Raw genomic sequence first — 12,758 nt, forward strand, 5'->3', positions numbered from 1 at the left:
TTTTCATTGTACTTTTCAATCACGAGATTCATTTTCTGTTTATTTTGTGTGTGTTCTCATTTCTATTTTTTATTAATTAGAAAATGATAAAATAGTTAAACTATAATTTTCTTCTATTCATAAAAATGACAACATACATAATATAATTTCATAAGTGAAATCCAAATATACACCCATTTCATGTTATTTCTTGATTAAAGAACTTGAATTTAAACATTTTAACTAGATCTCATTTATTCTAAGCATGGAAATTCCTTATGACTATAACAAGGGAGCATAAGAATTTACTAGGAAGGTATACAAAGAATTAATTAATGACAAGTTTTTATGGAGGTACGAATTGATAAGATAGTGTCAATAATGTGTTTGCCGTGTTTTTGCCCAGAATTGCTTTCTCATTATTTGATGCATTTGTTGGAGTTGCACATGGGTTGTCTCTTCTCAAATTAGGCCAATTCACACTCCAAAGATGAGAAAGATTGTCAAGCCATATAAAAAGTCTGAAAATTTTATTCCGCTTTGATGTGGGATCTTGATCAACACTTTTTTGTTAGATGATATTATTAGAGTTAGAGCGTGTATAATTATGGATCGATAGGATATCAACCCTAATACAGTATGGCAACCCAACATTAAATTCGATGAATCTTATTCTGATATCACATAAAATTAAATTTTAAGTCTTATTGACACTTCATAAATTAGCTCAAAGAAAAAAAAGATTGTCATGTCCAAGCCATATAAAAATCTTGAGATCCTTGTCCCGTTCCGATATGGGTTGTTTATCATTTTTCTTCTTGAAATCTAAAGTGGTTAAAATGTGATTACCATCCATTAGTTAGTAATTAGGTGAGTCATTACCATCCATCAGTTTGTAGTTAGTACTTAGTAATTAGGTGATTGACATCGACAAAGTTGCTCCCTTTGTTGATTAATGCTTCAAAAGCTTTCAATTAGTTTTAAGTTTTTATCTAGTAAAAGTAGTGTTAGTTTAGTTCAGTTAGTTAGCATGATAGAAGTAGTGGGCATGTTTATCCATTAATCTTTTTAGTTGCATATTTTTAGCTAATAGTGATTGATTGTAAGTCTATTTAATTGGCCCTGCTGCAGCTCTTTTTAATTGCAATCAAACAACTTCTGATAAATACTCTCTCTATTTTTTATGTTCTCTTTTACATCCCAACAATATTTTTGGTATTAGCGCAAGCAACTATAAAAAAAACTTGGCGATAAATTGAGAGCAGTCCATGGCAAGCAACAGTTTCAACTCATCTTCTCAGCCACTAATTTCAGTATTTAAAGGGGAAAAATATCATCTCTGGAGCCTCAAAATGAAGACAATGTTCAAGTCCTAAGAGCTATGGAATTTAGTGGAGAGGGGTTATGTTGAGCCAAATCCGGCACCTGCTCAACCTTGCGATCAACTACGGAAAACTCGTAAGAAAGATGTAAAGGCACTATTTCTCATCCAATTGGCACTGGATGATGAAAATTTTCCCCGAATTGCAGCTGCAACAACCTCCAATCAAGCATCGAAAACTCTGAAGCAAGAGTATTTGGGCGACAAGAAGGTAATTCCTGTGAAACTACAAACACTTCGTTGTGAGTTTGAAATTTTGGCCATGAAAGATAAAGAATCTGTGCAGGAATATATGTCTAGGGTATCTGGAGTTTTTAATCACATGAAAACATATGATGAAAATGTTAATAATGAAACTGTCGTAAGTAAAGTGTTGAGAAGTCTAACAAAAGGCTTTGACCATGTTGTTGCTACAATTGAAGAATCTAAGGACCTTTTTACTTATACTTTTAATGAATTAATGAGTTCATTGTTAGTCCATGAAGATCGGATCAGTAGGTCCTACGAAAAGGTAGAGGAGAAAGCTTTTTAGGCAAAGAAGGAGTCTTTCACAAAGGAAAATCAGAATATTCAGGTGGCCGAGGTAGAGAACGAAGGTGGTTACTGAGGTCGAGGTCGTGAAAACGGCAGAGGAAGAGGATAATTTGGTGACCAACGTCAAAACAAAAATAACATTATGTGCAGATATTGCAAGAAGTTGGGCCACATAGAAGTTAATTGCTAGACCAAGCAGAGGGACGACAAAAAACAAGCAAATTTCACCGAGGAAGTTGAAGAAGAAAGTAAGTTATTCATGACTCAATTTTCTACTGATGATGGTCCCGATGGAGTGTGGTTCATGGATAGTGGGTGCTCAAACCATATGTCCAGAATGAGGTCACTGTTTAAAGAACTTGATGAATCTCAGAAAACTAAGGTCCGACTTAGAGACAACAAGCCAATGAAGGTTGAAGGGAAGGGTACAATTGCTATCAAAACCACCCAGGGTAATGTAAAGCTCTTACATGATGTGCAGTATGTTCCTAATTTGGCTCATAATCTATTAAGTGTTGGGCAATTGAAACTGGTGGTTACTCTATTTTGTTTGATGTTTATGGTTGCACTATTTATGATAAGAAATCTGGACAAAATATTGTAACCATTTCTATGACACAAAATCATATGTTTTCTTTAGAAGTCTCTAGTGTGCATAATTCTGCTTTAGTAGCGAAATCTAGTGATACTAGTTAATGGCATCTAAGGTATGGACATCTGAATGTTAAAGGACTGAAATTGTTGGGTCAAAAGAACATGATTGGTGGGATACCTAAAATTGATAGTCTTGATTTTTGTGAAGGGTGTGTCTACGGAAAGCAAAGTAGAGTCTCATTTCTCGTAAACAAGGCTTGGAGGGTGTCAAGTTGTCATGAATTGGTGCACGCTGATGTTTGTGGTCCGATAAGTATTAAATCCTTAGGTGGAAGTCGATATTTTTTGTTGTTTACTGATGATTATAGTCAAATGAGTCGGGTTTATTTCTTGAAGTTCAAATTTGAAACCTTTGAGAATTTCGGGAAATTCAAGGCATTAGTAGAGAAGTAAAGTGGATGTTCTTTAAAGGCTCTCCGTTGGGATAGAGGCGGTGAATTTACTTCTAAAGAATTTGATGAATTTTGTGAAAAAGATAATATTTACAGGGAGTTGACAACGCTGCGCACACCAGAGCAAAATGGAGTGGCCGAATGAAAGAATCAGACAGTAGTTGAAATGGCTCGAACCATGATGAAAGAAGCAAAACTTCTAATAAAATTTTGGGCAGAAACAATGGCGATGGTGGTGTATCTTCTCAATATCTAACCAACAAAGGAAATTATGAATCGAACGCCATATGAAGCTTGGAAGGGCAGGAAGCCACGGGTAAGCTATCTAAAAGTTTTTGGCTGTTTAGCATATGCTTTGGATACTTCTCAATCTCGTCTCATACTTGATGTGAAATCATAAAAATGTGTTTTTGTGGGTTATAATCCTTAGTCCAAAGCATATAAATTGTATAACCCAAAGAGTGGCAAAGTTATTGTAAGCAGGGATGTTAAATTCAACGAGTCAAGAAGTTGGGCTTGGAATGATGGAGTTACTTCAGGACCAACAGGTTCTTTAGTTCCTGATGATGCACCCGAGTTACCTGTTGCTGAACAGTCGACACCAATAACATCTGAAATAATTGAAGAATCTTCAACAGAGCCAAGTTCACTTAGAAGATCAACAAGAGATAGGAAACCAAATCCTAGATACTCTAACAGTATATATACTTCTTGTCAATTTTCTCTTCTTGTTTCAGATCCCATTTATTATGTAGAAGCAGCTGAAAAAGAAGAGTGCCGGCAAGCAATGATGGAAGAAACCAAAGTTGTTGAAAAGAATGAAACTTGGAAATTAGTTAATTTATCAGAAGGAAAGAACGTCATTGGCCTGAAATGGATGTATCACGCAAAGTACTCTGTTGATGGATCGGTTCAGAAGCATAAAGCTCGGCTTATTGCAAAAGGATATGCACAGCAGCAAAGAGTTGATTTTGATGAAACATTCTCTCCCGTTGTACGCTTTAAAACAGTGAGAACTCTCTTAGCTCTTGCTGCTCAACTCTCTTGGCAAGTTTACCAATTTGATGTTAAGTCTGCCTTTTTAAATGGAGAACTAGAGAAAGAAGTTTATGTTTCTCAACCTGAAGGTTTTATTATGAGTGGACAAGAAAGTAAAGTGTACAAGTTGAAAAAGGCCTTATATGGCGTAAAGCAAGCCCCACAGGCATGGTATAGCAAGATCGACTCTTATCTCCTAGGGAATGGATTTAAAAGAAGCAAAAATGAGCTAACTCTCTATGTAAAGAAGCAAGGTAAAACTGATTTCTTGGTGATGTGTCTTTATGTAGATGATATGATTTATATGGACTCTTGTGAATCTCTTGTTACTGAATTTAAGTCTTTCATGATGAAAATGTTTGAAATGATAGACTTGGGATTGTTGTAATATTTTTTTGGTCTTGAGATTAAACAAAGTTTAGATGGTATTTTTGTCTCGCAAAGAAAATATGCAATTGATCTTCTTAGAAAATTTAATATGTTGGGGTGTAAAATACTTTTACACCTATGAATGTAAATGAGAAACTCATATCTGATGATGGTATGGGTTTGGCGGATGCTCGATGCTTTAGAAGAATAGTTGGTGGTCTGAATTATTTGTCTCACACACGGCCCGACATAGCATTTCCTATTAGTCTGGTTTCCAGATTCATGCATAACCCAACAAAGCATCATTTTGGGGTTGTAAAGCGAATTCTAAGATATGTTACTGGAAGTACTGATTTTGGAATTTGGTACTCCAAAACATCAGATTTTAGATTGTTTGGTTTCACTGATAGTGATTATGCAAGGTGTTTGGATGACAGAAAAAGTACTTCTGAATATATGTTCTCTCTTGGTTCAGGTGTTATATCTTGGAGTTCAAAGACGCAAGAGATTGTGGCTTTATCATCGTCTGAAGCAGAATATATTGTTGTTACTGCATCATCCTATCAAACGATTTGGCTAAGGAGGTTGCTTGCTGATGTCTTTCAGGAGCAGGCTGCTGCAACTGAAATTTTCTGCTACAACAAAGAAACTATTGCAATGACAAAAAAATTCGGCGTTTCACAGTAGGACAAAGCATATTGACATTCAGTACCACTTTATACAGATCTGGTAGCAAGTGAAAGCATTGTCTTGAAACATTATGGCACAAATGAACAGGTTGCTGATATTCTAACGAAGATGCTTACAGTTAGAAAACATGAGTACTTCAGATTGCATATGAGAGTAACAAGTTTTGAAGCAAGGGAGAGTGTTGATTAATACTTCAAAAGCTGTCAATTAGTTCCTAGTTTTTAGCTAGTAAAAGTAGTGCTAGTTTAGTTCAATTAGTTAGCATGATAGAAGTAGTGGGCATGTTTATCCACTAATCTTTTCAGTTGCTTATTTTTAGCTAATAGTGGTTGATTGTAAGTCTATTTAATAGGCCATGCTGCAGCTCTTTTTAAGTGCAATCAAACAACTTCTCATAAATACTCTCTCTATTTTTTACGTTCTCTTTTATATCCCAACACCCTTTACTATGGGAAAGAAAGGGTACAGTATAATTCTAACTTTTGTATATTTTGTTGGTCAATTTTTTAGAAAAATATTTTATTCAAGTTCGTGAAAGTTTTTAAAAAATGACTTTCCAAATGGAAGTATAGAAAACAAATTTCACTAATACTATTTTATGTTGATTGTGTCCTCCCCACGCTCCAACACATTTCATCTTCACCCCTATCTCCATAGCTCTATCTCCGCCATCCCAAACCTCTACCTCTACTCCTACTGCTCATAGTATTTGTCTCTATTATGTACAAATATTTTTAAAATAATATTTTTTTCTTACATACTAAATACAAAAAAAAAAAAATTAAGTAAAGTCCACTTATTTTCTTAAGTATATATTTTTTAAATATTTTCTATGAAAAAAACAGTTCTCTTCGTACCAAACAGATCCTTAATCTGGAATTGAGCGTAGTTGATTAATTCATTACGACTTCAATTTGATCTAGAAAACAGTGCTTGAAATACAAGAATATTTTACACTTCACACATAATGATACATAATATTGCTTGCACATAAGGTTTAAATTATGCTGTTGGAGAAATTAAAACAGTTCCAATGATTGGAACAAGGCACCAAAAAATAAACTGTTCTTGCTGCTGAATTATTAGGATTCATCACCACTTAATCAGTGGTGGAGAAACCTTTTTACGAGATGTTAGCTGACACTGCTGCGTTGGGAAAAATTATACTATACATATAGAATGTTTTCTTTGACAATGTATATACATAAAAAGTCAACATTGCCTGAAAATGTTGGAACACAATATTAATTTGGGAGAAGATATAACGTCTTAGCTAGAACCTGTACAACATGCATCATATCCAAGCTCTATAGCAGCTGATATAGAAGCTGAACTGTGACAATAGGCTGACACTTCATCTGTTCGTGAAAGAAATAGACTTTTTTGAAAAATTATGACTAACGTAGTTTACAAAAAATCCTGCGTACCTTCCTCTGTTTAGCTGCGATTTTTCTAACATTATCTTATATTCGTTACGGTTACCTAGTCTTATACATACCAATTGTTCTTATTTTATATACATCACATAGTTGCATAGTAATAGTAGATTTTGATTCTTTTTGTTTTTTAATTCAATGCTCCCTCCATTTCAATTGAATTGTTGGAGGTATGACACGCTCCTTAAGAAAAATCTTTTAGGACATATAGGTTACTTTCCACTATTAGCTTTTTAATTGTTCTTAAATTACTCTCCTAGAAAATGTGAAGTAACTCATTAAATGAAAGGGTAAAATGGGAAATTTTTTTTTCAAAACGTCTCTTGAAAAATGAACAATTCATCTATTTTGGAATGGAGAGAGTATTTAGTATCCATATTAGAGCACGATTAAATTTGATTTCACAACTACAGGACCTATTTCTAGGAGCAACCCTCTCAATATGATTCTTTTTTTTTATTTTTGCTCGAATATGAAACTGATTAGGGGCGAATGAATCTCAACTATTTCAATACAATCTCTATTGGTATTTTAGATTGTGATAGGTCTCAATAATACATATATACATCCACAAAAGGGTACTGTGTTAAATGCCATGGGTAGTGATAGGAACTTGCCTATGGCCACTAGACAAGAGGGGAATAAGATTCTTACCCTAAAATGGATGAAACTTGAAAAAGTCATACAATAGCTCAAAATCAAATTACAGTGAATTATCATCTAATTTTTCTATACTATATATCTAGCTTGTCGATCTGTTGCATGATACCAGCAAGAGTTTAATTTTTATCTTAAGAAACTCATTTAATATGTATGAATAATTTATCTAGAATTTAATAATAAAAATAATTATAATTGTTAAAACTCTTAAGTTTAAACTTCTGAATTCACCTCTACTTGATCATGCAAAATTGTTGTACATTCCAACAATGAATCTTGAATTAAGGCTAAATTAAAGCCCATATTGGATTTGAGATCAACTTTAAGCATACAGGCAGTTGGATACTTCACATCAACTGAATTACAACTAATCTCATAAATTATATAATTAATCAAGAAATGACATTTTTCCTTAGAAAAGGGAGGGAATAAAGATAAAGAAAAGGAAATAAAGGGGAATCAATATGAAGCCAGCTCTAAAGGGTATGATTGGTCTATTTCTGACCCCCAAAAACTAAATCTCACTCGAGCTTGGGTATTTGAAACCAAAAAGAGACAGAGCTGGCTAGCAATGAAGCAGTAAAGGCAGAGGAAAAGGAGGGTCCCTAAACTGCTGGCATGCCACCACTTTCATAACCCCCCACCCCCCAAACCCCTCCAGCCAACCAAATTCCAAATTATAGGCCTTTACTTTAAGTATGATGTCTTTTTAGTGTTCTATTCGACATTTGATGTTTGTATTGTAATTTGATATTCGAGAATCATCAAAGGAATCAATTATAATAAAACATTTACTCAGTGTCAATAAGTGATAATATTTGAATATACTATTAATCAAATGATTTAGTATAGTATTATATTTTATTCTTTATGAAATAATTATTTATTTATTTTTTAATTCAATAAAGCTTATTTTAAATATACCAATTTGTTCACATATGTGTTCTTTACTTTACTTATAGAGTAAACAATTTATAGTGTTTGGGGTTTTTCTAGCTCATGGACGGATGATTATATAAGTAAACAATTTATAGTGTATGGGGTTTTTCTAGCTCATGGACGGATGATTAAATTATCAGTTCTTATAAGTCATGAGATTATGTTCACAATCAACGATGAGATTAGAATTTATCTTTATGATTGTAACATAGGATTAAAATACAATTTAATCTTGATTATGAGAGTGATCGCATTTCAACTTCTTTTGCTAGTACGCTTTGTGTCTATTTAATACACCAAATAAATGATTGTTAATGTCCTGAATATTTATATAACACCTTTTCTAAAATATTAATTATATACACTTATACTGTAAATTTTGATATAATTATTATGATCAATGTTATTTATTTATTGTCTTGACTTATCAAAATGAGATACTCAATTGTGAGTCAATATATGTTTGGAAGGTAGGATGATAACAAATTATATTTGTGAAATAATAATTAGTTGATAGAATTCATGTCTTGAACTTGTGATTGATGATACCCCTTTATCGTGCTTATAAGCTTTAATGCGAACCTATAAGTGAATTTTGTATATATCATATGAAATATAAGTTAACATAAATATGAATAATTTAGTCAAATAATTAAATTATCAAAATTTAATTTTATTGATCTTTGTAATCCTAACATGGAAAGTTAAAAAAAGATTTGATGAAAGATTTTAAAATTTAAGGAGTGCAATTGTAGGTTTTAGTGCAATAATATTATGTGAATTAGTACCGCTATTGAAAGTCTCACAAATTAAATATGTAATTCATGTTATGCCTATTTAATTAATGAATTTGGAAAGAGTAATAAATCTTCTAGAAGTTGGAGAGTCCTACACATTTTTTCTTCTAGAAGAAAAGAATTGTACAAATTTTGGATCGAGTTTATCCCAAAAACTAGTACATTTTTTAGAAAAAGAATCCTATACGTTTTGGATTGGGTTTTACACCCCAAAAACATGGCTATATATAGGATGTTCTTTAGTCATAGTAAATACAATTTCTGAGTTGCAATACTTATGTATTCACACGAGTATTCTTAAGGATTAATAAGACTATAGTAGAAGACTAAAGACTTGAATATTAATGCTTGTGGATGAGTTGTGCAATACCTTCAAAAATTAGTATATTCATAATTTCGTTTATTATTTTTGTCTATTTTATATGAAAGTTAATTGATGCTATGATTACTTCGTTGTGCATTTTCAATAACTCTCTACATATTTTTGGCGATTGCAATAACAAAGGATATGGAGTTACACTAGATGGGCGTACATAATATCCTCACCCATGAAATCTTTTAGAGAAGGTGTACATGAGATTGACTCCTATGATTTCACATGGTGGATTTAGGTTGATTGAAATGATACCTAGGATAAAAGTCTTTTGAAATTCAGAAGGCATCTTCTTGAGCCAATGTAAATATTCCTTGTGAATTATCTCGAAAGATTGATTTATCAGGTTCTAAAATTATGGGAACACAGTTCGAACACAATCATTATTTGAAATTGGAGGATGTATGGATGAGTGTTTGATGACCTTGAGTGTTATCATTGTTTGATAAGATGGCTTACATATTTGTGCTTCACTCGACATGAATTGTTTATTGTGTTTATATTTTATCTCATTTTATGTAGTAACCAAAAGAAGATCATAAGGATGAAACTTTACAGGTTGTTCACTACTTCAAAAGCAATACGAGACAAGGCATTTGTTGAGAAGAAAATATGATCTATGTCTCTGATGTGACTTTGATTGGGCTGGTTTTCCGTGGCCATCTATTTCATTAATGAAAATAAAGAACCTCCTTATCCTAAGGTCGATAGACGCTTGGTCACATCTTGATTAATCTTTTTAGGTGACTCATACATATCTTGAAAGATTAAGAAGCAACATACTGTGTCTCTGTCATTTACTGGCATTGAATATCATTTTATGGCAATAATAATATGTAAGCTGAGATGGTTGAAGGAAATTCTGTCTATTTTGGAACTGATTTGCACTTTTTATATTCATCTTTCTTATGACACTCAATCAATATTGAACATAGTCAAGAATTCAATTTTTCATGAAAAATCAATGATATTATATTAAAGTAGACTGTTATTTTGTTCATCACAAGATTGAAAATAGGAACATATGTAGTTGCTTCGTGTCTTCACATGAGCAATTGACAAATACCTTTATGTAGGCATTGTGTAAGACCTTAATATATTTTTCTCTTGTGCAATATAATTTGTGTGCACCAACTTGAGGGGCATATTAGAGGTGTAAGGGATGGGTAGAGGCCAGATACCAACTTAGCATCAATTATTAGATGTTCTCAAAACAGGTTGAGGCCAAGTTAGAGGTAGGCACCAACTTGACATCAATTAGCATGTGTGTGTGTATAAGCGTATGTATGAATGTATGTATATATATATATATTGTGTATTTATTTTATGGCTTGTTTAGTTTTTCGTATTTGTTGGTCTTTTTTGGATAACTAACATGTATATTATTTACCAAGTAGTCAATTAGTACAAAATTCTTCAATAGGTTGAACAAAAGTCTCAAACCCTGTCGCACTAAGTTCAAAAAACAAACTATCCTACTTATACAACATAATTAATCAAGGATAATAGTTCATCAAATCAACCTGTTTGGTCATTTTTTGCTTCATAGAGCCCACATTCTTATATGATCTGCCTAACTATGCGCCTTTCCTCCCTATGTTCTCGCTTAAATGCTTTTGCATTCCATCTAGCCAGATATGATAGAAGGTACCATTAGATACAATTTGTAGACATCAACTTTCACATTTTTTGCACTTGCATTAAAAATTATCCATTCCTTTTCTTCTATCTAGTCTTTGGATACTCTTGTAACCCCTTGCCATTGTAGCAACTTGTTCCATATCCTTGAAGAGTACATGCATACAAAAAATAAATGATTACGACTCTTCATCATTTGATTGGATAGTACACACTCAGTCGAGTCAATAATTTTCCACTTAATTAGACCATCCATTGTAAGCATCTTTCCAGCAAAGCACTGTATAGCATGAAAGCCTATTTTGATCCACTACGATTGTTGGAAACAAACCTTCACCACCATTCAACTTTTGGTACACCCCCACCCATCCATCCATACAATTTCTTGATAAAAAACTTGGTCAGTTGCATTAAGTCATGTTTAGTTACTGCAATTTATTCTAAGTACTTCTTAGCACTAATAATCTTTTCCAGTATCCACAGATTATTTTACTGTTTGCTTTTCAAACACACCCTTGTTTTATAGAGTATTTATGCATCCAGAGGATCCATAATTTATCTTTTCAGGCACATAAGTTCCATAAAGTTTTATATAGAGCAGCCTTATTCCATCAAACAAGTTTAGGCCCCAGCATACTTAAGATAACATAGTTTTTCCCAAGCTACTAGTGACTTTCATGATAACTCATTTTTACCAGTTCACAAGTACTGTTTGCAAATAGATTCAATGTCATGATTCAATCGGTCATGATTGACACTCATCCTAACCTAAGACAGGAGTACCATAATAATCTCATCCTTACTAACTCAAGTATCAAATATATATATATATATATATATATATATATATTCACCTTATATTAATTCTCAACTTTAAACAAGTACAAAATAAATTCTATTCAACAACTTAATCCACCCGTCAAACCCACATCAGTATCCAAAATCAATAGAGTGCAAAAATCTATATTTATTATATCACAGGACCTGAAGTCATCGTATAAGAACATCTAAGAATAAACTAAGTCTGAAACAATTAAAATATTCAAAAATATAAGTAATAAGGGTCTTATTCCCAAAACAAGGATATCAACATTAAAGGAAGATTTGAAGATTGCCCAGTCATGGTGTTCACCCTCAAAATCAAGTCAGAAATGCTAACTGGAGTCGAGGTCACGTGTCAGCCGCTGGAAGATATTCTACACTCAACAAAATAAGAGAACAGGTAGCATCAGTACATCAACAAGTACTGATAAGCATCATAGGTCGACTAACCCAACAATGTACAAGTAAGCAAGTCAAACAAGTACAAAAGTAACCATAATAGAAATTATAATTAAAGTCATCAACAACTAAATTCATCATTCAAATATAATATACAAGTTTAATGTCACACATTTATTTAGTTTGGTTCACCAATAATTTATCACCATATATAATCATCATAAAGACACCCAATGCATATGAATGAGTGCAAGTATACAAGATGTGCACATCATCTCTTACTTTTCTCATCATTATCAACAACATCATACATAACATCTAGGGGTGGCAAACAGGTGGATTGGATTGGATTTGGACAGGTTACATATGGATTGAGGAAAAATGGTTTGGATTGCAATCCGCCCATATAAATATGGGTAAATATGGATTTGGTCAAATATGGATTGGGTAAAAATGATTTCAACCCACTTTAACTCCCAAGTCAAAAACTTAAAACTTCTATATCATATCAACTTGACTTTTTTTTCATTTTTTTTAGTTTTTTCTTTTTAGTTTTTTTTGTCTCTCTTCTATAGGTAGCCTCTAGTTTTTTTTTTTCATTTTTTTGTCATTTTTTTTCTCTCTTCTATCTCTACCCTCCACCCTTTGTTTCTCTTT

Source organism: Capsicum annuum, chromosome 10 (genome assembly GCF_002878395.1).
Source record: "Capsicum annuum cultivar UCD-10X-F1 chromosome 10, UCD10Xv1.1, whole genome shotgun sequence".
NCBI classification, from domain to species: domain Eukaryota; kingdom Viridiplantae; phylum Streptophyta; class Magnoliopsida; order Solanales; family Solanaceae; genus Capsicum; species Capsicum annuum.